The sequence below is a fragment of the Hypanus sabinus genome, chromosome 23 (assembly GCF_030144855.1).
Source record: "Hypanus sabinus isolate sHypSab1 chromosome 23, sHypSab1.hap1, whole genome shotgun sequence".
NCBI classification, from domain to species: Eukaryota; Metazoa; Chordata; class Chondrichthyes; order Myliobatiformes; family Dasyatidae; genus Hypanus; species Hypanus sabinus.
Genome location: NC_082728.1, coordinates 46,113,796 through 46,141,559, shown reverse-complemented (window position 1 = coordinate 46,141,559; position 27,764 = coordinate 46,113,796). Strand labels below are relative to the sequence as shown.

Here is a 27,764-nt window from a genome sequence, read left to right as displayed (position 1 = left end):
AGAATGTGTGTTCATGGTCTTCTGCAACTATTGCCCATCTACTTCAAGGTTCAATGTGTTGTGCATTCAGAGATGCTCTCCTGCACACCACTATTGTAATGTGTGGTTATTTGAATTACTGTCATCTCCCTGTCAGCTTCAACCAGTCTCTATTCTCCTCTGACTTCTCATTACCAAGATGCCTTCTTGTACAGAACTGCCGCTCACTAGTTTTGCTTTTCGCACCACTCTCTGTAAACTCTAGAAACCGCTGAGTGTGAAAATCCCAGGAGATCCACAGTTTCTGAGATACTCAAACCACCCTGTCTGGCACCAACACAGTCAAAGTCACTTAGATTACAATTCTTCCCCATCCTGATGTTTGGTCTGAACAACAACTGAACCTCTTAATCGTGTCTGCATGCATTGAGTTGCTGCCACATGTTTGGCTGATTGAATATTTGCATTAACGAGCTGGTGTACCTAATAAAGTGGCCAGTGAGTGTAATGTGTAACAAGTAGTGGGTGATGACAGTTCATTTAGAATTACTCACAGTTATTACTCAAGCAGCCTTAAATTACCTCTGCAGGCGATAGGATCGGTTTGGACACAAGTAGTATTTTACTGACTTCTTCACATTTTCTGTTGGAGAAGGATTTGAAATTCAAAGATACATCTTTTGGCACATTGTCAAAAATAATGAGTTTACAGAGTTTATTAAATTACTTTAATTCAGAACAGCAATAAATAAATTAGTGAAGCAAATATTTAGAAAGAAGCTGTGAGCAAGCATTTCAAAGAAGTTGCTCATTTGCTTATAATCAAGAATTTCTCATTTGCAGCAAAGAAACTCAGTGTACGATATAGGTTCAGCAATTCAATTGCATAGAGGTCTTTATTTCAGTTTTCAATACACTCAGTGATGGAGTGAAACAGGATAAAATACATTTACAAGTTACATCAACTGGACGATTTTGTCCCAGAACGATCAGTTCCAGTTCAAAAAGGCTGAGCCGGATTCCCATGCTTACCTTTCACTTCTTGTGCACACCTCAACAATGCTTCCTTTCACTCCCAACAGACCCACAAATATCATTGTAACGTTCTCCTTCGCGTGTCACGAACACCGAATTTAATGTCGAGATAAACCACAGTTAATAAGAACCAGATCGCAGTAAGATTAACCATTTACTGTTCACTCTTCACATTAACATATGGTGAAAACTGTCGACAAAACAACACAAGATTGATACAGCACTTGCTCCCTCCCCAACCCCACATCCCAAGTGTAAATACTTGCAAAGGTGACCACAACCACACCACACCAAGGCGCAGCATACAGGGAGAGCCCACCTGCTCCACTGACCACTCCAAACACACTTCCATGCAAACTATCCGCGACTCTTTAACTAACGAAAGCATAAACATTATCTACCGTCGTTACTTCCAACAGGATCGGCATCAACATCCCAGCTCAATACATCGACCATCCACCAACCTACAGCGTTGCTCTCACTGTGATTTCTCATGCCTGCAAAACAACTTCTGCTCAGGTGAGCCTCGTGGCAAGCCCCCACCCTCTCGCCAATTTCAAACCGGCACTTTCCCACAAGACGCGGCGAAACCGGATGCGACGCCATCGCACGCCGATACACTTTACATGCAATGAATATACTTTAAACACTTCTAATTCTAACCAGAAAACACTATTGAATGAATTACTAAGCGAAAATATTATAAACCAAATAACTGTCGTAAAGACAGCACAATCATCTCCAAACCCCTTAATCAGTCCCACGTATAACTCTCCATTAGTAAAATCCCCAATAGCTCGTGTCCTGGCCTGAACAGTGACATGCCAATCAATTGTCTTTTAAAACTGACAGAACTATCTGGTTAGAGGCAAATCTGAAAATTACTTAATCAATTTTTTAGATTGATTCAAAGACTCAAAGTGCATTTCTTATCAAAGAATTATCAAAGAATGTATGAACAATACAACCTTGAGACTTACCGACAGTCACAACACAAGGAACCCAAAAGTACCCAAATAGAAAAAACAGACCAAATCCAGTGCCCACAGAGAAAGAGGAAAAAAAACACAAAACAAATCATATAAGCAACAGAAGCAAGCAACAACCACAGCATTCTGAACCAAATTGAGTCCTTAGATCAAAATCCCCGGAGCAGTCTGGAGCAGGCGCAAAGCCTCAGTATGCAGTTATTCATGTTAGCAGGGCAAATCGCCGCAAAGTTTGCAGACACAAAGCAGAGCCACCGGAGTAGTGTCACTGCCTTATCACTGCAGAGAGCGGATCCCCCAGACTACCTGGGCCAGCGTTTAGATTGTCTGAATCTCGCACTAGGACCCAACCCCACTGCAGCAAATCACTCCGGGCCTAGATTTCACTGCCAGAGAAGCTGTTCTTGACCTCTCCAAATCAGCTCAGTTCCCGGAGCAATCCGACCTCGCCCACACCCTGCCTTCCAGCCTGTCCTAGTAAGGATGTGGCCTACAAATTACAATGGGAGATAGAAAGTGCATGCCAGAAGTGCAATATTACAATAGTCATGGAGGACTTCAATATGCAGGTAGATTGGGAAAATCAGGTTGGTGCTGGATAACAGGAGGGAGAAATTTCTAGAGATGGTTTTTTAGAGCAGCTCATGGTTGAGCCCACTAGAGGACCAGCTATTCTGGATTGGGTGTTGAATAAAGAACCAAGATTGATAAAGGACCTAAAGGAAAAAGGACCCTTAGGGACAAGCGATTGTAACAGAATCTAGTTCAACCTGAAATTTGAGAAGATGAAGCTAAAGTCAGATATATCAGTATTACAGAGGGAAATACAGAAGCATGAGAGAGGAGCTGGCCCAAGCTGACTGGAAAAGAACACTGGCAGGGATGACGGCAGAGCAGCAATGGCTGGAATTTCTAGAAGCGATTCAGAAGACAGAAGATTAATACATCCCAGACAGGAAGAAGGATACTAAAGGAAAGATGACATAACCTGCACTAACAAGAGAAGAAAACACCAACATAAAAAACAAAGAGAAGGCAAATATTAGAACAAAAATTAGTGGGAAGTTGAAGGATTGGAAAGCTTTTAAAAACCAGCAGAAGGCAACTAGAAAGTCATTAAGGAAGTAAGGATGGAATAAAAAAGTAAGCTAACCAATAATATTAAAGAGGATACCAATAGTTTCTTCAGATACATATAGTGTAAAAGAGAGATGAGAGTGGATATCAGACGGCAAGAAAGTGATGCTGGAGAAGGAGTAATGGAGGACAAAGAAATGGCAGATGAACTGAATAAATATTACTGGATATTCCAGATGTCAGGGGTCATGAATGCGTGAAGTTACCAAAATGAGGGAGAGATTTTTGGGTAACTGAAAGGTCTGAAGGTAAATAAGTCAGATGGTTTACACCCAATGTTTCTGAAAGATGTGGCTGAAGAGAACTATGGAGACATTAGTAATGATCTTTCAAGATTCTGGAATGGTTCTGGAAGACTGGAAAATTGCAGATGTCACTCCACTCTTCAATAAGGGAGAGAGGCAGAACAAAGGAAACTATAGGCCACTTACCCTGACCTCAGTGGTTGTGAACATGTTGGTGTCGATTATTAAGTATGAGGTCTCAGGGTACTTGGAGGCACATGCCAAAATAGGCCATAGTCAGCGTGGTTTCCTCAAAGGAAAATCTTGTCTGACAAACCTTTTGGAATTCTTTGAAGAAATAAGCAGGATATACAAACAAGAATTGGCTGATGTTGTGTACTTGGATTTTCAGAAGGCTTTTGACAAGGTGCCAAAAATGAGGGTCCTTAACAAGCTATGAGCAGCCCATGTTAATACAGGGAAGATTCTAACATTCATAAAGCAGAGACTGATTGGATGGAGGTGAAGAGTGAGAATAAAGGGAGCCTTTTCTGACTGGCTGCCAGTGACTAGTGGTGTTCCACAGGCTTCTGTGTTGGGACCAATTATTTTTATGTTATATGTCACTGATTTGGGTGATGGAATTGATAGCTTTGTTGCAAACTTTGCAGATGATATGAAGATATATAGAGGGGCAGGAAATTTTGAGGAAGTAGAGAGATTAGACAGATTAGCAGAAGGGGCAAAGAAATGGCAGATGGAATACTGTGTTGGGAAGTGTATGGCCATGCACTTTGGTAGAAGAAATTAAAGGGTTGACTGTTTTGTAAATGGAGAGAAAATAAAAAAAAAACTAAGTTGTAAAGGATCTTGGGAGTCCTTGTGCAGAATTCCCTAAGGGTTAATTCTTAGGTTGAGTCTGTGGTGAGGAAGTCAAATGCAATGTTAGCTTTCATTTCAAGAAGACTAGAATATAAAACAAGATGTATGCTGAGGTTTCAAAAGACATCAGTCAGACAATTTCTGAATTGTTGAGAGCAGTTTTGGGCTCCATATCTAAGAAAGGATATGTTGCCGTTGGAGAGGAACTGGAGGAGGTTTGCAAGAATTATCCCAGGAATGAAAGAGTTAATGTATGAAGAGCATTTGATGGCTCTGGATTTGTATGCACTGGAGTTTAGAAGAATAAGAAGAATTCTTATTCAAGCTTACTGAATATTTCATGGCCTAAGTAGAGTGGCTGTGGAGAGGATGTTTACAACAGTGAGAGAATCTAGGACTAAAGAACACAGTCACAGAATAGAAGGATGTCTGCTTAGAGCTGAGGAGGAAGTTCTTTAGCCAGAGAATTGTGAATCTGTGGAATTCTTTCTCACAGGTTTCTATGGAGGCCAGGGCAGAGGCTGATAGATTCTTGATTGGTCAGGCATGAAGGGGTGTGGGAAGAAGGCAGGGGATTGGGGCTGAAAGCAAAAGTGTGTCAGCTATGACGAAATGGTGAGCAGACTCGGTGGGCCAAATGGCCTAATTCTGCTCCTATATCTCATGCTCTTATGGTCTTATTTGGACTAGCATGTAGTTTGTCCAGACAGCGTATTGTACCTTGCATTAGGACCTAGACTTTGCCTCAGCAAATCGCTCTAAGCCCATAACACATCACCCAGCGATTTGCTTCGGACCTTGATTTTACTGCCAACGAAGCCATTCTCAACCTCACCAAATCATTTGGTGCTTAGAATGATCCAGCCTCGCACCCGTGCTAGCTGGACAGGCACTGGAACTTCTCTGTTCCATCTTCTCCCCTCCAAATGATCCACTCCAACTAGCACAGCTCCAACTCCAATTGTGTTGATTTTGCAGCACACCAGTAGGGCACATCTCACAAATTCACTTTGCCTTGTGTCACCTCTTCATTGTTTGTCATGATAGTTTATCACAATTTACTTCAATAAAAGCATTGTTAATGATGTTTTTAATCAAATTTCTTTGCTTTTGAACCTCCAGTAAGCTGTTGTACATCTTCAGTAGCACGATCTTAAAACAGAGTTTAAAGTTTGATATCACTATTGTTCAGCTGAAATAGCATTGACCAATAGGGATAAGAGGATTAATGCATCACAGTTATAAGAAAGTATCAAATGAAAGTTATCAAGGACTTTCATACAGTTACAATGAACATTGTATCTATCAATAGACGGTGAAGTAGGAAGTCACTAATACAATGGTATTAAATGGATTTTTAAAAAATGACCATACAATTTTTCAGGAGCTCTCTGATATATAAGAGTGAGTAGTTCTTTTTACTTACAATAAATACTGAGTTGGCCCAACCCTGTAGCTATTCAAATACACTTTTCTCATTTAAAGCTATCAAGCACAAAATGAATAGATTTATAATAAATCTTTCTTTCATCTTCTGCCTCTCACCTACCTTCTTGATAAATCTGAAAGGTTCGGTTTTTACCTAGCAATGTACAGTACTTGTGGTTATTCAAACTTCCCTTGCTGTTCCTCATGGGCTCGAAGCATGTTACCCTCTAAGCTGCCTCCCTTACCTGAGCTCTCAATGGGCCCAATCTGTTCAGTCAAATCTTCCTTTCCCATATTTTTCATCTTCTGCAACTCCTTTCCTCTGTCATGCTGCTCTTGTTCCTGCAGTCCACAGACCTTTAGTAGTCTACCCTAGGGGTTAGTAACATCATAATATTGATCATTACTTTCTGGTATCAGAATGTAATCATCAATGACAAAGTAATTCCAGATAATGTACATTCAATAAGCTCATTAAGCTTGGCACTGAGTTGTGCAACTCCACTGCTAAAGGCAGGTAAATCTGTTACCTTGCAACCTGGCCCACGACTAACACATTCTAAAATGTTTGATGCTGTGCACTACTGGAAGGGCACTACAGTGCTGCAAAAGGTACTTCGGCTGTCTCTCAACACCTAGGTTCAATCCTGACTTTGGACTCTGTCCGTGTGGAGTTTGCACATTCTCCTTGTGACTATGTCTGCTTCCTCTTGAAATTCTGGTTTCCTTCCACCTTCTAAAGGTGCACCCCATATTCTGGAACTGTGACCTCTGGTTCTAGAATCCCAAGCCAAGGCAGTGTTTAGTACGTTAAGCCCTGTCTCCTCTCATTTTTTAAATTTCTAATAAGTAAAAGCCTAGTTGATGCAACCTCTCCTCATGCAATGGTCCCATCAACCCAGATCTCAGTCTGGTGAGCTTTTGCTTCACCTTCTCATTAATAAATATATCATTTAACAAAGGAAGCTAAAACTGAATGCAATTTATAAAACTGAAGGATGTCCTTCCTGTTCCTCCCAATGTACTTCACTCTCCCAAATGAAGCAACATTTAGATGGAAATAACAAGCAGAAGTCAATGTGAGTTGAACACAGAACACATGTGACAAAAGCCAAATCGATGACAGAGAAGCATTAGCAGAAGGATCAGATTCTTAAGAGCTATTTCCTAAAGTTCAAGAAACCTAATACTGTATATGCAAAAAATAACAATGTAGATTTCAAAGTTCAAAGTGCATTTATTATCAAAGTACATACACTCCATACAGCCTTGAAATTCATCCTCTTGCAGGCAGCCACAAGAACAAAGAAAGCCAACAAAATCCTCAAAAAGACTGTCAAACAATCAATCTGCAAAATAAAGGAACAAATGGTACGGACAATAAAAAGTAAACAAATACCACTCAAAGTTCAAAGTAAAATATTATCAAATTACACATACAGTATATCACCATATACAACCCAGAGATTCATTTTCTTGTGGGCATACTCAATAAATCCATAATAGAATAATAACTATAACAGAGTCAGTGAAAGACCACACCAACTTGGGCATTCGACCAGTGTGCAGAAGACAACAAACTGTGCAAATACAAAAAGAAAGAACTAATAATAATAAATAAATAAATAAGCAATAAATATATAGAAAATGAGATCAAATGTCCTTGTAAGTGAGTCCATAGGTCGTGGGAACATTTCAATGATGGAGCAAGTGAAGGTATCCCCTTTGGCTCAAGAGCCTGATGGGTGAGGGGTAATAGCTGTTCCTGAAGTTGGTGGCATAAGTCCTAAGGCCTCCATACCTTCTTACTCATACCAGCAACGAGAAGAGAGCGTGCCCTGGATGATGGGGGTCCCTGATGATGGAAGCTGCTTTCCTGTGACAGTGTTCCATGTAGATGTGCTCATTGGTGGGGAGGGCTTTACCCTTGATAGACCAGGCCATATCCACTACTTTTTGTAGGATTTTCCGTTTAAGGGCATTGGTGTTTTCATACCAAGCAGAGATGCAGCCGCTCAATATGATCTCCACTACACATCCATAGAAGTCTGTGAAAGTTTTAGATGGCATGCCGATGTCATGTATGAAGTAAAGTTCACAGAAGGAACCGACAACCACAAAGCCAGTTCATCACTGCCACCGGTCTGGGAGCCTACCGGTCAGACCACAGCCTCAGTTCAGCACAGGGACGAGTAAACCTCATGGAGCAGCAAGTTGAATACAGGACTGTCCTTTGCCTCAAGCCCAGACACCCTGACCTTTTCAATCTGGCCCTGCACTTAAATCAGCAAACCTTCAGCTCACACCTTGCTCTCGACCCGGGTCCTGCTGCTTCAGTTCAACCCCAAGACTGCTCAAGCAATAGCCAAACACTGGCTCATTCCTCAATCTTAAGCCCAGGCTCTGCTGCCTGTACCTGATCCACCACCTTGATTCAGCCTGTGGTCCCCGAGCCACCACGCTTCACCCACCAGTTCACAGAATTCCCAGAACAAGGCAAAAATGCTGGGTCATACAGATAATTCAAAAATATAGCTCCAAACGGGATGATATAGGCTATTGATTGCAGTGATCATTGTCCAGAAAAAGTGTGATTAATAGAATAGTTAATAGATTCAGTTGCTGCAAATAAAGCATCACTATGTTGCTGTCCCAGAGATTAAAAATGAGGACTGTGTCATGCAGTTTATCCTTTGGGGATGAGGCAAATTGATCATGAATAAACGCAAGTTGCAAGCTGGTTCCAATGAGCAGGGATATAGCTGAAAAACATTTGTTAAAATTGCCAAAGCATTAGATTTGAACAGATGATGAATCATTTAAGTGGCATGGATGGTTTGCAGGATATAAGCTTTAATTAAATCTAAAACTGCTTTGATCAAGAAAGAAATGTGCATCAGGTTACTTTACCTCATGATAAACAATAGTCTGTCTCATCGGCTGAGAGCCTCACTCATCATGCACATTGCTTGAAGCACTGCAGATTTCCTCCAGAAGGCTGGCCCTGCCTTAATCAAGGAGACTGAGCATTAGTATGCTTTACAGTAGGAAATGCTAGACCCTGTCCATCTCACTAGCTCTCTCATTCACTCTCAAAGCTTTTGGAAGAATGTCCGTATTTCAAGCTATCAGCAAAAGAGCTTCAAAAGCTTATAAAGTCAGGCAGCATCTTTCTGTGGCTTCTTCCACACTTTCATTTCCCATTGTTTACGTCCAGAGGGAACTTAACCACATGTTACAAACTCCAGAGTGGTGACAGTGTTAAAGCAAACATTGTTGTACACATATCAAAAGGATGAAAGATAAAAGTAAAAGTCATGAGAAGAACAGTCCAGTGGACATGTGCTTTATTTATCATGAAGTCCTCCCAGTCATGACAGCATCAGAGTTAGTGTAACAATATTACTGTGGCATCAATCCTGGTTCGTTTCTGTCACTGGCTGGAAGAAGTTTGCACACATTTCCTGTGACCATGTTGCTTTCCTCCAGCTACTCTCATTCCCTGTCACATTCAAAAAACATATGGTTCAATAGATAAATTAATCCCACGGATATGATTAGGCAACACAGGCTCATAATGTTGGAAGTACTTGTTGCCTTGCTGTATCTCTAAATACACTTATATTTTTAAAGAATTGGATAATGGAGTGTCTTCTCGTAATGACTTGTGTTTCTCCTGGAATCAGTTGCTGAATTGTAATATTTTTGTCTGCTGGGTCAGCGATGCATCTGCAGATTTCTCCACATCTTCTTCGGCAAAGCCAGACTCTTCCATTATCTTTCAAGGATTCTTCCAACATGGGGTGCCCACCCTCATCAGAATCTTACATGATCTTTTGTACAGTTTGTCTGCCACATCTGACACAAGTCTGTTGTTTCCTTCATCCTCAATGTGTCCACAGACCTTAGCACCGAAAGTAGACTGCCACTCCATTTTTGGCTGGCTCCTATGCTTACTTATATTCTTTTGCACTGTGATTCCATTGTTTCTAGTTGCTGACAGTCAAGTGTTATCCAATTATAATTCTTTGTCATTCCTTATGAGAGGTATTGCAGAAAGCATGAATGTTTAAACATAGATCGTGATGATTTCGCCCTCTTCAGCAATACCATAACACTTTCACGGTAATTCTGCCTTGCCATTGTTTCCCCTTTTCCAAACACCAGGATGTCATAATCTGTGGTTTTACCCAGCTGAGTCCTTCAAGTACAGCCTCAAAAGTGTACTGAAACTTTTCATGTGCTGTTTTGAATTAAGATGGAACTCTTTTACAATGATGCATTGAGTTAGGCTTCCTCTACCAGCCTAACACATATTTTTCACCAAGCACACCGAAAGTTTTTGTTTAGGCTCAGCAAAGCACACGTGATCTTCGTCGCAGTGTACCGGCTCTTCTTCTGAATTTCATTCAGTTCTCCTGAGTCTAGGGAATTTCTCAGCTTGCCACATTATTTCTCAACAACAGGGATATTGTGTGCAATGGGACTCCCACCCCAGCCAGCCCAAGTCTGCCGTACCATCCAAGTCTTAAGTTTCTCCTTCAGAGACATTGGAACATGCATTGGCAGATTTACTACTGGTTGGAATATATGGTATTTGTCATCCTTTTTGTTGTTCTCTGTACCAGTGGGTTGCATGGATGAAGAAACTGCTTTCATAGAAGCAACATCCATGAGCTAATTGTTATTATTTTTACAATCAATCACATTCTAGCAATTACACTCAGTGGCACACCTGCTCGTTAATGCAAATACCTAATCAGCCAATCATATAGAAGCATCTCAATGCATAAAAATACAGGCATGAATAAGATGTTCATGGCATTCGGTTATTGTTCAGACTAAACAGCAGATTGGAGGAGAAATATTATCAAAGTGACTTTGACAGTGGAATGATTATTGGTGCCAGATAGGGAGCTTTGAATATCTCAGAAACTGATGATCTCCTGGGATTATCATGCATAACATTCTCAATAATTTACAGAGGATGGTGCAAAGTACAAAACAACATCCAGTGAGTGTAAGTTCTGTGGGCAAGAACAACTTGTTAATGAGAGATGTCAGACTGATTCAAGTTGACAGGAAGATGACAGTAATTCAAATAACCACCCATTACCACAGTAGTGCGCAAGTCTTGATGCACAATACTTCAAAGCTTGAAGTGGCTACAACAGCAGAAGACCATGGACATTCACTCAGTAATTTTAAGTACAGAAGGTACCTAACAAAGTGTCCACTGAGTGCACTTCCAAAGATAGCATTATATCTTTCTGGTATACTGTGTTGGAATCCATATTGTAAACTCACTTGATACTTCATCACCTTCACAAAGCAGCTCCAAACCCGTTTCAAAGCAGTATAATGTTGTTTCAATTACAGGCGACATCTTGACTTAAGCTGCACTTCCACCAGATTGATTACTTGCTTGCATTTTATTTCAAGGTTGTTGAAATGCCTTTGGACTAGCTTCTCTGTGTGAATAATGTCACATTTTGTAACTGCAAAACAAAACTAATTGAAGGAAAAACAAGGGTATCTGGGATACATGTACATTAGTTTTTACGTTAAGCCAGCTGCGCACTTACAATGTGGTGGCGTGATGACATAACATTCATGTACTTTTATGTATAATCCACAGTGCAATATGTGAACAAAGAATGTTTAATTGAACAATATATTGACAATATTACTGAAATTTTAAAGACACGACACTCCTCTCTGCTTAGCTATAAACTCCAACTCAATATAGAATGCATCCGAACTTACATATGTAATGCATTGCCCTCTGGTCATCATATATATACTCAGTATACCATAAAATACAACCACTATATGGAAATCCACTGCGTAGAAAATTTTTAATTATCCCATTCAGGCCCAAAGATTTAATTGCTGTAGAGGAATTCTTCCTCTTATGGGATAACATCTTCCATAATAAACGGGGTCACTCCGCTTTGCAGGAGAGAATTATTGCTGTGAAATAATCTGAGGTTCCAGAGCCTCCTCCGCTGTGGTTGTAGGGGTTAGCCTCAGTTTGTCTCAACTGTTTGTCTTGCATACTCCGCGTGACATTGGGTTTGAGGAAGTCCAGGCAAGAGCACAAGAGACGTCCCGGGAATAGTATAGCCGGTGCATTGTTGGTTATGGAGCATGCTGCATTGTGGAAACTGACGAGCTTCTGATTCAGTCAGGATAGTGTGCTCCACTGACATTGCTTATAGTGCATTCTTTACTCTCTGTCCAAACCTTTCCACCAAACCTTTTGTAGCTGTGTGGTACAGTGCAGATGTAATATGTCTATTCTGTTTATTGTCAGGAATGACTGAAAAGTCTGCAACAATCTGTGGTCCATTATCACACACCAGTCCTCAAGAAGAGGCTTCTCAACACATCAACAGTGTGTGAGGCTGTAGTGGAGGCTATTGGAAACTGTTTTGGTTTCCTTGTAGCTGGATCCAATACTACCAGGAAGTTCATGCCCGTGAATGGTCCAGCAAAATCCAAATGAATTCTCTGCCAGGGCAATTTAGGTCATTCCCGAGGATGGAGAGGGTCTGCTCGTGGCATCTTCTGGAAGTGTTTGCATCCCAAAGAGTGCATGGTGAGCTGCTTGATCTGTTGATCTCTCCCAAGCCACCAGACAAAGCTTTAAGCCAATGCTTTCACTTTGGCCATGCCTAGATGATCAGCATGCAGCTTCTCCAAAACTTTTTCTCTCAACTTGGCTGGCGCAACAACTCTCAATCCCCACATAAAGCAAGCCTTGTCAAGGACAAGTTCAGCTCAGCGCTGGTAAAGGTGGGGGAACTGGAGTTTCTGCTGCATATCCCAACCTTTTGGGTGGCCATGTGGACCTGAGACAGTGTGGGGTCTTTTCTGCTTTCCCTTTGGACCATTTCTGCCATAATAGGGAGACTTTTGATTTGCATTCTGGAGAATTCATTAAGAGGATTATCCTCTTCTGCCAATTTTTCAGGTATTCCCTTTTCCAATGGTAAATGGGATAATCCATCAACATTTGCATGATTAGTTGTCCTCTTAAAATCAATCTTGTAATTGTGTCCTCCAAGAAACTGAGCCCACCTTTGCATTCACGCTGCTTGTGTTCGTGGAACTCCGTATTGTGGATTGAAAATGGACTCCACTAGTGATGAGGGTAAACTCTCTCCCATACTGGTACTGGTTGAAACATTTTACACACCAAACCAGACTCAAAGTCTCTCTTTCAATCTATGTAGTTTTTCTCTACAACGGTAAGGGAACATGATGCAAAGGATAAAGGGTTTTCACTCACAACATGTGACATGACTATATCTATACCATAAGGCACGGTATGACAGGCCAGTTTCACTGGATGATATGGGTCATAATGAGTGAATACAGTGTCTGATGTCACCATTTCCTTTGCCTTTTGGGAAGCCACCTGTCCTGTGGGGGGGAGGGACATAGTTTATTCTGCCTGTCAAATGTTGCTTCTGTCCTGAGTGGCTAGTTTAGAAATTGCTTTTCCTGTTGGTTAGCTGCCTGGCGTCCAGTTCCAAACATCCCAGGTATAAAATAGCATGTGGAAGGGGCCTGCTCTCTCTTCCTTTATTTAAGCCAAGCGGTGCACATAGCCATTGGGAAGGCATGCTCTGCGCGTGCTTTTAACTGAGTATGTTCGTTGAATATTCAGCTTTGAACTGTCCGTAGCCTTGGAAACATGAATGTTTGGTTGAATTTTTACTCTTTTTAAATAAGCGATTAATATTTTTATTCGCAGTCCATGTTTTATGTCTTACTCGCCAGACGCGTGAAGCTGATCCAACATTACATTTTGACACAGTGAGCAGGGTCTGGCTTTCTAAGCAGAAGTGCAATTCTTTCAAAGATTATTTAGAAGAGTGGACCCCCCCCCCCCCCCCACCATATGAGAGATGCTGAGTCCCAGGTTGTACAGATGGGCAGATAATAGTGAGGGTTTGGAGGTTTCAGTAACTGACGGGTTACGGGATGCAGGTAGATTGGTCAGACCAGTAAGATTTTGCTGAGTTCGAAATGGGACATCACATTGTTTCCATGAATAAATCGTTGAGGTTTCTCAGGAGAAAAGGCAGCTGGCGGGATGCTTTCTGGCTGGTTGCAGCAATTGTAAGGCGTCAGTATAACACAATAGCAAATCTTATGAATGAATTCGAAAATCTCAGTCAGTGCTGTATTATTCTGAGAGAATCACAATTGATGGCTCAGATTAGGGTGCAACATTAGAGGATAAGAGGATAGAGAGAGCTTGTCAGCTAATGGAGCTACAGCACTTAGATACTGCATGCTGAGTAGGTTGCCTGCCTAATCTGTTAAGGTTTGAGCTTTAATGAAGACAATGATTCTATTCTGGGGCTAGGAGATGGCGATGTCTGTTTGGGTGATGAAAATAAGGTAGAGAGGGTAGTATGGACCCTTAGTTTAATCCTCAAAATGATCACCCTCTCTCGTGCGTCCAAAACACTACAGGCCAGACAAGTGACCATGAGCTCCCATAGCCGCCGCTGGGGGCATTAGCCCCTGGTTTCATCCTCTCAGGAGTGGGAGGGCGAGGCAGATTAGAAATATCTGAGGTATGGTGTAATAGACACCTCTGAGACAGCAGATCAGGGAATTCTCCTCTGAGGAATTAGTGAGTTTAGGTCATAGGTACAGACAAAAGGCTGGGGAGTCTATGGCCTCGTGGTTATTGAGGATGTGGGATGAGGGATATGCCAGAGTGACCCTGTCTAACAGAGAGAAGGGCGCCGTTGGGAGCCTCTCACCTCAACACACAATCAATGACACCCTGAGGACCACGTTTGCTTCCCCCAGGCTTAATGTGTCACAATGGTTTCAGATGACAGCAGTGGTTAGACCTGAGTATCATTCTCTGACTGAATGGAATATAAACCCCAAGTGAAATGGAGCACAGTAGAGGAGGATACTAAATTTCCGCAACAATGGGCTCTCATCACAGAATTACGCCACGATGGTTGTAGCCCACTGCAGGATATTGAATTAACTTCTGGAATGATAACGAATGCTGTTACAGTGGCAGCTTTTCAAATAAAAGGGGTGGTGCTCTCTTTACTAGCATCAGCTGTAGGTCATCCTCTAAATACAGCGATTCAACTGTTACAAGGTTTATTACAAGATTTACAATACTTGCAAGTTTTAATTATTACAATATCTACCATGAGGGTGCACAGAGCCAAGTTCAGAAGTTAGATAAACAGACGGAGTGGAGGATCCCACGTATCCGATAAAGAGGTGTTTTTATCATTGCTTAAAGCTGGGGTCCCGGAGCAGCAGATAAATGGGGTCCCACCCCTACCCTCTATGCAATGTTGAGAAAGTACTGTCTGGGGAAGCTAGAAAGGAAGACTGTTGAGGGGGAAGAGTCAGTCTTCTGACAGATTCCTTGCATTCCATACAGGATTCCCTATATCCCATGCTGGAGGCAATACTTGCAGAAAAATGTGTGATGTGGCCACATGTGACAGTTTGCTTTTGTATGTTTGTGAACATGCGTGTGAGGACTTTGCCTTTAGCAGACTCTGTGAATGTGTTGGACCCCAGCCAGTTGCTTTTTCCCTTCTCATTTCTCCTCTGATGAGTCTGCTATTCCTCTCTGAGAAATTAGCTGTCAATTTTGAATTTGCAGATTCATACAAAGTTCTAAAGGAGTACAGCCTAGGTTTTGTGTTCTAATCAGTCACTTTGTTTCTTGTGTCTGTTTAGTCAATTACTTTGTTTCTTGCTTATCTGTTACATGTTTAGAAACATAGAAAAACTGCAGCACAATAAGTCCCTTCGGCCCACAAAGTTGTGCCAAACACATCCCTACCTTAGAAATTACTAGGCTTACCCATAGCCCTCTATTTTACTAAGCTCCATGTATCTATCTAAAAGCCTCTTAAAAGCCCGTATCATATCCGCCTCCACCACCGCTGCTGGCAGCCCATTCCACGCACTCAACACTCTCCGAGTAAAAAACTTACCCGTGACGTCTCCTCTGTACCTAGTCCCCAGCACCTTAAACCTGTGTCCTCTTGTGGCAACCATTTCAGCCCTGGGAAAAAGCCTCTGACTATCCACACGATCAATACCTCTCATCATCTTGTACACAGTATGTTTATTGTGTCTTAATGGGTTACTTTGTTACTTGCTTCCCCATGTACTTGGTTTTATGGAAGACTCACATTTCTTACTGGCCATATGAAATTTGAGCCAAAGGGGTAGAAACTTGGGCAACTTTATTCCGGATATGAGATGTTCATAATGCAGAGGGGCACAAGCATTTGGGTCATGTGTTTTCTGCATACCCAGTGACTAATCGGGAGCAAGTGCATTTGTATCTCCCTGCGGTACAGAATGGCAAAGTGGTGGATGCTGATCTTGGTGGGAGATCCTCTGATACAATCCTGTGGATTGTGTTTGCATTTGCCCACTGGATTAACAGGTCAGATTGCTAAACTTGTATGGAGGCCTCCTTACTACATTGCAGAAGGAATACCGTGTTGACAAGGAAAAAAGACTGTTGGAATGAATTATCTAGCCTCTCAGGTTTTGATTTGGGGGAGCTGGGAGGGGGTAGTCTGTTCCAGTCAACTCGATCCAAGCTATGGTAACAGCCTTAAGGGACTTGAGCCTTAATTGCCTCTGTAGAGTCTGCGCTTTAAGAGCTGGTATTTCCCCACATACTATTTGTTTAATTGGAAGGTCCTGAATCTTAAAGATTTCAACAGCTGAGAGAGTGTTGAGTAGGGGGCATGTTGAGTCCAGTAGGGGGCAAGGTGAATGAGAAGTGTGAGCAGGGACGGTATCCTGTGCCTATGCCAAATGGTGCTGTGAGTTGGACTCATGTTGGACACTGAATGGCACTTACTGAGTATGCAGTTCTGAGGGTGGTGCAGTTGAAATATGGTGCTGTACATATGCCACCCCAGTGCCCTGGATGAGCACCTTCCCCATGCTGGTTGGTAAGAGAGCTATTACAAAGGAAAGAAGGTTTTTTATGCAGTTCAGTATCTTTGAAATGCTGTTCAAACTCATTTTGTAGAGTGACTGATGTCCAATTACATTTTAAATAACTTGCTTTACTCTTCTGGTGTAAACCATATTGTTTGTCAATTGTTACTTTTCACATGGTAAATCTCAAGGTTACCTAGTCCTGTGTCCTTCTCAACAATATCAGAGTTTTTATCAACAGCATGCAGATTAGTGTGCTTTTTGAAACTGCAACTTGATATTTTAGCTTTTTCTTTCTTTCTTTCTTTTTCAATCTTTTTATTAAATTTCATATATAAAAAAAAACAACACAAAATAATGAATAGATTACAGATTCAATAAACTTGAGATTACATTAGTAATAGGATAATAATATCCTATTAAAACATCCATCAACAAAAGGTGCATAAATCAATCAAGTCTATGTAAATATATATGAAAAACAAAAATAATCGTCGAAAAAAGAGAAAAAAAAAATTGAAATTATATATGAGAAAAAATATATAATGAAAAAAAATACTAAACTAACACTAACATGGGCAATAATAACACTTTATAAATATATAAAGGTGTCAAGAAAAGAACTCCAGAACTCCATACCTGAACAAGTATAAGTAGAGAAAAGGATCTGAAATAAGCCAAATTAATTCATATGAAAGTGTCGAATAAATGGTCCCCAGGTTTCTTCAAATTTAATTGAAGAATCAAAGATAGTGCTTCTGATTTTTTCCAAACTCAAATAAGAAATAGTTTGGGAGAACCACTGAAATGTAGTAGGAGGATTTACTTCTTTCCAGTTTTGTAATATAGACCTTCTGGCAATTAATGTTACAAAGGCAATCATTCGTCTGATTGAAGGGGAAAGTTGATTGCCATCTTCATTTGGTATACCGAAAATTGCAGTAATAAAATGGGGTTGTAAATCGATATTCCATACTGAGGAAATGACATCAAAAATGTCCTTCCAATAGTTATGTAAAGTGGGACATGTCCAAAACATGTGAGTCAATGAAGCCACTTCTAAGTGACATCTGTCACATTGAGGATTGATATGCGAATAAAATCGGGCAAGTTTATCTTTAGACATATAAGCTCTATGTACAATTTTAAATTGTATTAAAGCATGTTTAGCACAAATAGAGGAGGAATTAACCATTTGTAAAATTTTTTCCCATTTATCTGTTGATATATTACATCGAAGTTCTTTTTCCCATTCTTGTCTAATTCTATCCGATATTTCTGGCTGTATCTTCATAATCATGTTATAAATAAAAGCTACTAATCCCTTCTGACAAGGATTAAAAGTAAAAATCAAATCTGAAAAATCCGATGGAGTTGAATTAGGAAAAGATGGAAGAATTTTATGTAAGAAATTTCTAATTTGTAAGTATCTAAAAAAATTAGATTTAGGTAATTCAAATTTGTTGGATAGTTGATCAAAGGACATCAAAGTACCTTCAAAAAAAAGATCACGAAAACATTTTATACCTTTCCTTTTCCATATACTAAAAGCTTGATCTGTCAATGAAGGTTTAAAAAAAAAATTACATAAAATAGGGCTGTCCAAAGCAAAGTTTTTCAGATTAAAGAATTTGCGAAATTGAAACCAAATTCGTAGTGTATGTTTAACAACAGGGTTAGATATCTGTTTATTGAATTTGGCTAAATCAATAGGAAGAAAAGAACCAAGAACGGAAAATATAGAATATCCCTTAACCTCACTACATTCCAAATTTACCCACTGTGGGCACACAGGTGAATCCAAATCTAGTTTCCAGTACATTAGGTTACGAATATTATTCGCCCAATAATAAAATCTAAAGTTAGGTAAAGCTAGACCACCATCTTTTTTAGACTTTTGTAATTGCCTTTTGCTTAACCTAGGATTTTTATTTTGCCAAACAAATGAGGAAATCTTTGAATCAATATTATCAAAAAAAGATTTAGGAATAAAAATTGGTAAAGCTTGGAATAAATATAAAAATTTCGGTAAAATCATCATTTTAATAGCATTAATCCGACCAACTAATGATAAAAATAAGGGAGACCATCTAGTAGTAAGTTGCTGAATTTGATGAAGCATAGGTAAAAAATTCAGTCCAAATAAATCTTTATATTTCTTGGTGATTTTTATACCTAAATAGATAAAGTTATCAGTAACAACTTTAAATGGCATCCTATCACTCAATAAAGTTTGCGCGTTTAAAGGGAATAACTCACTCTTATCTAAGTTTAACTTATAACCAGAAAAACTACCAAATTGAGCCAACAAGGATAAAATAGCAGGAATAGACCTACTAGGATTAGAAATATATAACAACAAATCATCAGCATAAAGCGATAATTTGTATAACTTCTCATTACGGGTAATACCAAAAATATTAGGAGACTCACGAATAGCAATAGCTAAAGGTTCTAATGCAATATTAAATAATAAAGGACTTAAAGGACAACCTTGTCTCGTACCACGAGATAATTGAAAAAAAGAGGATCTATAATTATTTGTAAGAACAGAAGCAACAGGTTTATAATATATTAATTTAATCCATGATATAAAATTAGGACTAAAATTAAAGTTTCTCAATGCATTAAATAAATATGTCCATTCAACTCTATCAAAGGCTTTTTCAGCATCTAATGAGATAACACATTCTGGGGTTGTAGGTGATGGCTTTTTCTCTTCCCTGAGCAGTCCATATATTTTATCTGCCCAAAATGCTCTTTTGTATTTGTTCTACTTTGTGGCATTTCCTGCAAGTATCACTTTTAAATTGGTATTAACCTGTATGTGAACCTCTGCCGCAATGGTGCATGCACACTTCTCTTTAGTCATTGCAATTTTGCTCACATTCACTTTCTTTCCTGATTGCAAATCAATTGCACTCTGAGTGCCGTTTCCACTGATATGTCTAATTCAACTGCTCTTTAAATGTAAGGTGTGCTTCAGTTGGCAGTAATTTTTGAATGTTTTCTTGTAAAATTCCACAAACTGAATGATCTCTCAGTACATCATTAAGCCACTTAATGAACTGACAATGTTTGGGCAACTTCTTCAATTCAGCCACCTACTGTGAAATAGTCTCCCCTTCCTTTTGTTTCCAGTTATGAAACTTAAAGCATTCTGCATTCAACAATGATTGCAATTCTGAATGTTTTTGCATCACTTTCACAATATCAGCAAAGCTCATTTCAGCTAGTTTGATTGGAGCAGTTAAACATCTAAGCCAACTTTCTGCTCTTTCACCTTGTGCACTGAGCATAACTGGCTCTCACTTTGCATTTACTATTTCAATTGCTTCAAAATACTGCTCAATTCACACAGTATACAATAACAAGTTATCTATTGTAGGTAGGCCGAGACCCTTGGACCTACCTGGAGAGTACCTGAGGAGGAAGGTAAAGCTGCGCAAGCATGGGTGACATCAGCGGCGAGCGCAGGCTTTAAAAAGCGGCCCACTTTCAGGAGTGGGCAGCGGAGCGGGAGTAAAGAGTGCTTGTGACTGGAGATCGGAGGATCAGAGGATCAGCTGTTGTAGGTAGGCCGAGACCCTCAGACCTACCTGGAGAGTACCTGAGGAGGAAGGTAAAGCTGTGAAAGCGCGGGTGACTTCAGCGGCGAGAACGGGCTTTAAAAAGCGGCCCACTTTCAGGAGCGGGCAGTGGAGTGCGCAGGAGCAGAGTGCTGGGCTTTGGCTCAGCGGACTTTGGCACAAGAGGACTTCGGCAAGAAGCCTGCTTTTCATTTATTCTGACTAATCTGGGATCAGGTAATGGGGGAGACAGTTAGAGCAGTGGTGTGCTCCGTATGCAGTGTGTGGGAGGTCAGGGTCAACACAGTTGTCCCTGACGTCCACACCTGCAATAGGTGCATCCATCTGCAGCTCCTATCAGACCGAGTTAGGGAACTGGAGCAGGAGCTGGATGAACTACGGATCATTCGGGAGGCAGAGACAGAGATAGATAAGAGTTATCGGGAGGTAGTCACACCGAAAAGACAGGAGGTAGGCAAATGGGTGACAGTCAAGAGAGGCAGGGGAGCAGACAGAGAGAGCAGAGCACCCCTGTGGCCGTTCCCATCAAAAATAAGTACACCGTTTTGGATACTGTTGGTGGGGATGACCTACCAGGAACAAGCTGCAGTGGTCCTGTCTCTGGCACTGAGGTTGGACCCTCGACTAGGAAGGGGAGGAGGGAAGAGAAGAGAGCGGTATTGATAGGGGATTCTATAGTCAGGGGAGCGGATAGGAGATTTTGTGGGGAAGATCGGGAGTCTCGGATGGTATGTTGCTTCCCTGGTGCCAGGGTCCGAGACATCTCAGATCAGATGCAGGTTATTCTCGAGAGGGAGGGCAAGAATCCAGATGTTGTGGTACATGTAGGGACCAATGAGGTGGGTAGGATGAGTGAGGGGGTCCTGCGTAGGGAGTTCAGGGAGTTAGGTGCAAAGCTGAAGAGTAGGACCTCCAGGGTAACAATCTCAGGATTGCTACCTGTGCCATGTGCGAGTGAGGCAAGGAACAGAAAGATTAATAATTGGCTGAGAGGATGGTGCAGGAAGGAGGGCTTCAGGTTTGTAGATAATTGGGCTTTGTTCCAGGGAAGGTGGGATCTGTTCCGAAGGGACGGTTTACACCTGAACTGGAGCAGTACTAACATTCTTGCAAGGGAGTTTGCTAGTGCTTCTTGGGGGGGGCGGGGGGGGGGGTTTAAACTAAATTTGCAGGGGGCGGGGATCCAGAATGTGAGAGAGGATAGCGAGAGGTAGAATAAAGGACTGGTGGGGACTACATGGTTCTGGAATATTAAGCGTGTAGTAGAGAAAGGTGAGGCGGAACAAGTGATAAAGGAGGACACATGTACAGAGGGATGGTCTGATGGAACATGGAGTTAAATGTGTTGAACGTATAAGTAAATTTAGGAAGGACAACAAAATTTTAGGGGCATATAGCCCGATGGGAGTTCAGGGAGCTGGGTTAAGCACAATAGGCAGCGATTCAAACAGAGAGAGGAGAAATGGGCTAAAAATTCTATACCTGAAAGCACAAAGTGTCAGAAATAAGGCGGATAAGCTTGAAGCCCAGGTGCGAATAGGTAACTATGATGTTGTTGGGATAACGGAGACATGGCTGCAGGGAGATCAGACCTGGGAAATGAATGTACAAGGGTATACGTGCTATCGTAGGGACAGAAATGTGGGCAGAGGGGGTGCGGTGGCCCTGTTAGTGAGGAATGAGATTCAGTCCTTTGGAAGGGGGGGGGTCATAGGGTCAGGAGAAGTAGTGTCTGTGTGGATAGAACTGAGGAACAGTAAGGGCAAAAGGGTGTTGTCTACAGGCCACCAAACAGTAGCATGGATATTGGGTGCTAGTTGAATACGGAGTTAACATTGGCATGTGGCAAAGGTAATGTCACAGTAGTTATGGGGGATTTCAACATGCAGGTGAACTGGGAGAATCAGGTTGGTGCTGGACCCCAGGATAGGGAGTTTGTAGAGTGCCTACGGGATGCATTCTTGGAACAGCTTGTACGAGAGCCGACCAGGGACAAGGCTATTCTGGATTTAGTGTTATGTAATGGACAGGATTTGATAAGCGATCTTGCAGTAAAGGAGCCATTAGGAGGTAGTGATCATAATATGATAAGTTTTTATCTGCAATTTGAGAAGGATAAGGGCAGATCGGAGGTGTCAGTGTTGCAGATGAACAGGGGAAACTATGGAGCCATGAGGGAGGACCTGGCCAAAGTTGACTGGATGGATAGCCTAGCAGAAAAGACAGTGGAACAGCAATGGCAGGTATTCTTGGGAATAATGCACAAGGTGCAAAATCAGTTCATCCCCCAGAGAAGGAAGGATTCAAAGGGGGGAAAAGGGCCACAGTGGATGACAAAGGAAGTCAGAGATTACATAGCATTAAAAAAAAGTATGACAGAGCTAAGGTGAGTGGGAGGACAGATGATTGGGAAGTTTTTAAGGAACAACAGAACTTAACTAAAAAGGCAATACAGGGAGAAAAAATGAGGTACGAACGCAAGCTAGCCAGGAATATAAAGGAAGATAGCAAAAGCTTTTTTAGTTATGTGAAGAGAAAGAAGATAGTTAAGAACAATGTTGGACCCTTGAAGAATGAATTGGGTGAAATTGTTATGGGAAACAGAGAAATGGCAGAAGAATTTAATGAGTAATTTAGATCTGTTCTCACTAAGGAAGACACAAGCAATCTCCCAGATGTATGGATGGGCCAAGGACTTAGGGTAACAGAGGAAATGAAACAGATTGACATTAGGAAGGAAACGGTGATGAGAAGACTGATGGGACTGAAGGCTGACAAATCCCCAGGTCCAGATGGTCTGCATCCTAGGGTACTAAAGGAGGTGGCCCTGGAAATTGCGGATGCATTGGTAATCATTTTCCAATGTTCCTTAGATTCAGGATCAGTTCCTGAGGATTGGAGAATGGCTAATGTTATCCCACTTTTTAAGAAAGGAGGGAGGGAGAAAACAGAGAACTATCGACCTGTCAGCCTGACATCGGTGGTAGGGAAGATGCTAGAGTCTATTATTAAGGATGAAATAGTGGCATATCTCGATAGCAGTAATTGTGTTGAGCCAGCATAGATTTACCAAGGGTAAATCATGCTTGACTAATCTGTTGGAGTTTTTCAAGGATGTAACCAGGAAGTTAGACGGGGGAGATCCAGTGGATGAAGTGTACCTTGATTTTCAGAAGGCATTTGATAAGGTCCCACATAGGAGATTGGTGGGTAAAAATCAAAGCTCATGGCATCGGGGGGAAGATATTGACATGGATAGAATACTGGTTGACAGATAGAAAGCAAAGGGTAGCGGTGAATGGGTGTTTCTCGGAATGGCAGGTGGTGACTAGTGGGGTGCCACAGGGCTCGGTATTGGGACCACAGCTCTTTACAATTTACATCAACGATTTAGATGAAGGCATTGAGAATAACATCAGCAAGTTTGCTGAATATACTAAGCTGGGTGGCAGTGTGACATGTGATGAGGATGTTAGGAGAATTCAGGGTGACTTGGATAGGCTGAGTGAGTGGGCAGATACTTGGCAGATGACGTTTAATATGAATAAGTGTGAGGTTATCCACTTTGGGAGTAAGAACAGGAAGGCAAATTATTATCTGAACGGTGTAGAGTTTGGTAAGGGAGAAATACAAAGAGATCTAGGAGTCCTTGTTCATCAGTTACTGAAGGTGAATGAGCAAGTGCAGCAGGCAGAAGGCTAATGGAATGTTGACCTTTATTACAAAGGGAATTGAGTACAAGAGCAAGGAAATCCTCTTGCATCTGTACAGAGCCCTGGTGAGACCACACCTGGAGTATTGTGTACAGTTTTGGTCTCCAGGGTTAAGGAAGGACATCCTGGCTGTAGAGGAAGTGCAGCGTAGGTTAATTCCTGGGATGTCTGTACTGTCTTACGCACAGAGGTTAGAGAGACTGGGCTTGTACACGCTGGAATTAAGGAGATTGAGAGGGGATCTGATTGCAGCATATAAGATTATTAAGGGATTGGACAAGATAGAGGCAGGAAATATGTTCCAGATGCTGGGAGAGTTCAGTACCAGAGGGCATGGTTTGAAAATAAGGGGTAGGTCATTTAGGACAGAGTTAAGGAAAAACTTCTTCCCCCAGAGAGTTGTGGGGGTCTGCCTCGGAAGGCAGTGGAGGCCAATTCTCTGGATACTTCCAAGAAGGAGCTAGATAGATATCTGCTGGATAGGGGAATCAAGGGATATGGGGACAAGGCAGGAACCTGGTATTGATAGCAGATGATCAGCCATGATCTCAAAATGGCAGTGCAGGCTCGAAGAGCCGAATGGTCTACTTATACACCTATTGTCTATTGTGCAATCAAACGTGTTTGTCTTTCCAATGTAACCAGCTATTTCTGTTTTTGTTTCTGATGAAGCCACGTGCTACTTTTTTTTAAACTCTTCTGTTTCTCATGGCACTTTTTTAAATAGAATATATCACCATGCATTTTTTTTTAAACTTGTACTTGTACAGTGCTTGTTTAAAACTTCCTGGTCATTGTTGCTATGTTTTTTAACTTCAAAACATAAAACTAATTGAAAACAACATTAGAGTCCAGAATATGTGCTGTGAGTTTTGTTTTTATTTTAAGCGAGTCACTCACTTATGACCTGGTGGAACGATGACGTATATCTTTCACGTACTTTTACAGATAACCTGCAATGCATTATAGAAACAAAGAATGCTCAATCAAATAATATATTTATAATTGTTGCAGAGAACAAGCAAACTGGCACGGAGATAGAGTTAGGATGCAGATGAGGGCGTGAGCATGGCTGGAGCTGAACAGCAAACAGAAGTGTGAACAGAAAAGCAGGAGGCAGGCAAAACTTAACTTGAAAGAGGGTGTTGCTAGAGCTGAACAGCAAACAGGAGACAGGTGTCAGGCAATTCTAATCTTGACACAGAGCATTGATGAGCTGAACGGCAAATGGAAAACCAAACGGCAGGCAATGCTTATCCTGACACAGAGAGACAGAGTTCTGTAGGTAAACCTCAGTACTGAAATAAAACTTAAAATACATAATCCTAAGCGGCTGGGAACATGAATTACCACACTGGCTAAACCAACGATCTGGTGATGAGTGGATGCAAAGCCGGGATATTTATGCTGCAGATCTAGATGAGAATCAGGTGTGCCTCAATCAAAGGGAATTAGGAGAGTGTAGGGAATTAACTGTCAGGACTGTGACAGTACCCCCCACCCCCCCCCCCCAACAGGAGCCTCCTGGTGAACCACCAGGCTTGCCCGGATTGTCGTGATGGAAGTCTTGAATGAGCGAAGGGTCTAAGATGGAGCAGGGAATCCAGGTGCAGTCCTCAGGACTGTATCCCTCCCAATCGATGAGGTACTGGAAACCCCTGCCTCTGTGGCACACATCTAGTATTTGCCGGACGGTGTAAGCTGGGTGATTGTCGTCAACCCGGACAGCTGGAGGGGGTTCAGCAGGAGGACACAAAGGGCTGACAGACACAGGTTTCAGTTGGGAGACGTGGAATGTGGGATGAACGCACATGGGTCTGGGTAGTTGGAGTTTGACTGCCGAGGGGTTGATGATGCTCTCGATTTCGAATGGTCCGATGTAACGAGGGGTGAGTTTCTTGGATTCAGTTTTGAGGAGGATGTCTCTAGAAGAGAGCCAAACCCTCTGACCAGGCTGATATCTGGGTGCTGGAATCCAGCGGCGATCGGCAATACTCTGGTTGTGGTCAGCGGAGCAGAGCGGGGCCCAGCGTGCATCCCTCCAGACCTTGCGGCACTGGCGGAGGACGGGCCTGAACTGAAGACACAGCGATGTTGTCTTCGTGGGCAGGAAATATGGGGAATTAACCATCAGGACCGCGACAATAATATTACTCAAATATTACTGAAATATTAAATACACAACAGGTGCATTTAGAACGATGAGCGGGTAGTCAGTGTGGTTTAGGCTTAATAAGCTAAATTGGTCTTGTTGACACAAGATACATTTTGTTCAATGGACACTTTGAATCTTCCTCAGTCTCTGTGGTCTATTGACATTCACCTCATGATGCATTATATGTAAAATAATTTTCCAATCCACAACTCATATCCATTTTTCAATACAGAGAGCATTTCATTCTCCATTATTCACAACACTTACTAAGCTTAAGCCATACTGACTAGCCGCTCCCTGTTCTGCCTTTTATTTCATGCCTTACAACATTTATTTCCTGCTGCTGTCTGTCCAACATTTCTCGCCTGGCTTTGTTTAGCTCTTCAGATTTGTCTGTCTGTATGCATTCTTCTAGAAAATAATTTGTTCCATGAAGTAGCACTTTCTTCAGGTTGAACTCTTGAAGTCCACAAGTATTTCAGTGTTTGAAGAGAAAGGTCCTTAGATCTTTCAGATCTTAGTTACTTGTTGACAAACTTAGCTCAACTAAGAATGTATCAAAGGTTTCTCCCTGCTGCTAGTTGCATAGGAGGAACTAGTGATAGTTGACTATTTCATTTCTGGATGGGTTGCCATGTGATGGTAATGAACGGCACTCATGCGTTCTCCAGGTTCTCATTTGGTCTGGTGCCATTCTCTCCACTGATGATGAATTAGATACAAAAATGTGCCAAAAGTAAACTGAGGGATGAGTGGTTTGAGCAGTGCTTAGGGTGTTGAGGCAATTGTTGATGTTTTGTGACAACACCCTGCATCAGGACAAATTCTTCACCTTCACTGTTTCCATTTTATCTATTATGGTGAGCTCAATATATAGTGCCAATTCTTCATTTCTCTGTCTTCATATTCTTGCCATTTACACCATTGTATATGTTCTGGATTGTATCACATAGCTATCTATTTCTCAGTACCATATCTGTGTGTTATATCAACAGAAAGGAATTCTATCAAGCATTTAGATTTCATATTCAACTTTGATTTTGAGATTCCTGCTTTCATTAGACAACACTTGAGGCTATCCCAGTCTCTCTCTCTCTCTTGTTCATTCCTGAAGATATCAAGTAAATCAAATTATCAACAAAATACCTTTGTTGCTTTGAACCAAGCCTCAAACATCCTGAGTGCAGTTAGTCATTGAAACTAAATATCTTACAATATTATGCGAGAACCTTTGTAGAGGACTGCAGCTCCCCACTGCTTTCTTAATAGAAATAAAAGTGACATCCACTTTTAAAATAAAATAACTGTAAACATCCAAGGACCAGCATAAATTAAATATTCTATTAAGGTACTTTATTATTTTAAAACACTTACAAAAATATATAAAACTATATATAAATTTTATAACAAATAAATAATACAAACTTTCTTTCACTTACCTTTCTGCCTCGCGGCTTTTCCTCTGCAATCTGGTGCCAAGTGAACACCACAAGAATAGCTATAAAGAAGATGCTGGCAGTTACTCACTGAACTGACAACTGGTGTTGTCAGTTCAGACCAATGCTAACAAGTTGCAAGTGTGCCTTTAGCAGTACATTGAATAAAACCAACTATGATGTATTTTGAAAAAGAACATTATAATCTCATAATGATTGTAA

The 27,764-nt window shown here is 41.3% G+C and overlaps 1 long non-coding RNA gene across 1 annotated transcript; it reads right to left on the bottom strand.

Annotated features, from left to right (window-relative positions):
• Positions 1 to 27,764, bottom strand: LOC132380177 (uncharacterized). Its single transcript, XR_009507691.1, has 7 exons — positions 27,546 to 27,764; positions 24,852 to 24,904; positions 20,061 to 20,258; positions 10,982 to 11,145; positions 8,585 to 8,682; positions 6,931 to 7,023; positions 1 to 622 (listed from the first exon to the last, which is right to left on the bottom strand). It is a non-coding gene; the product is annotated as an uncharacterized LOC132380177 (long non-coding RNA).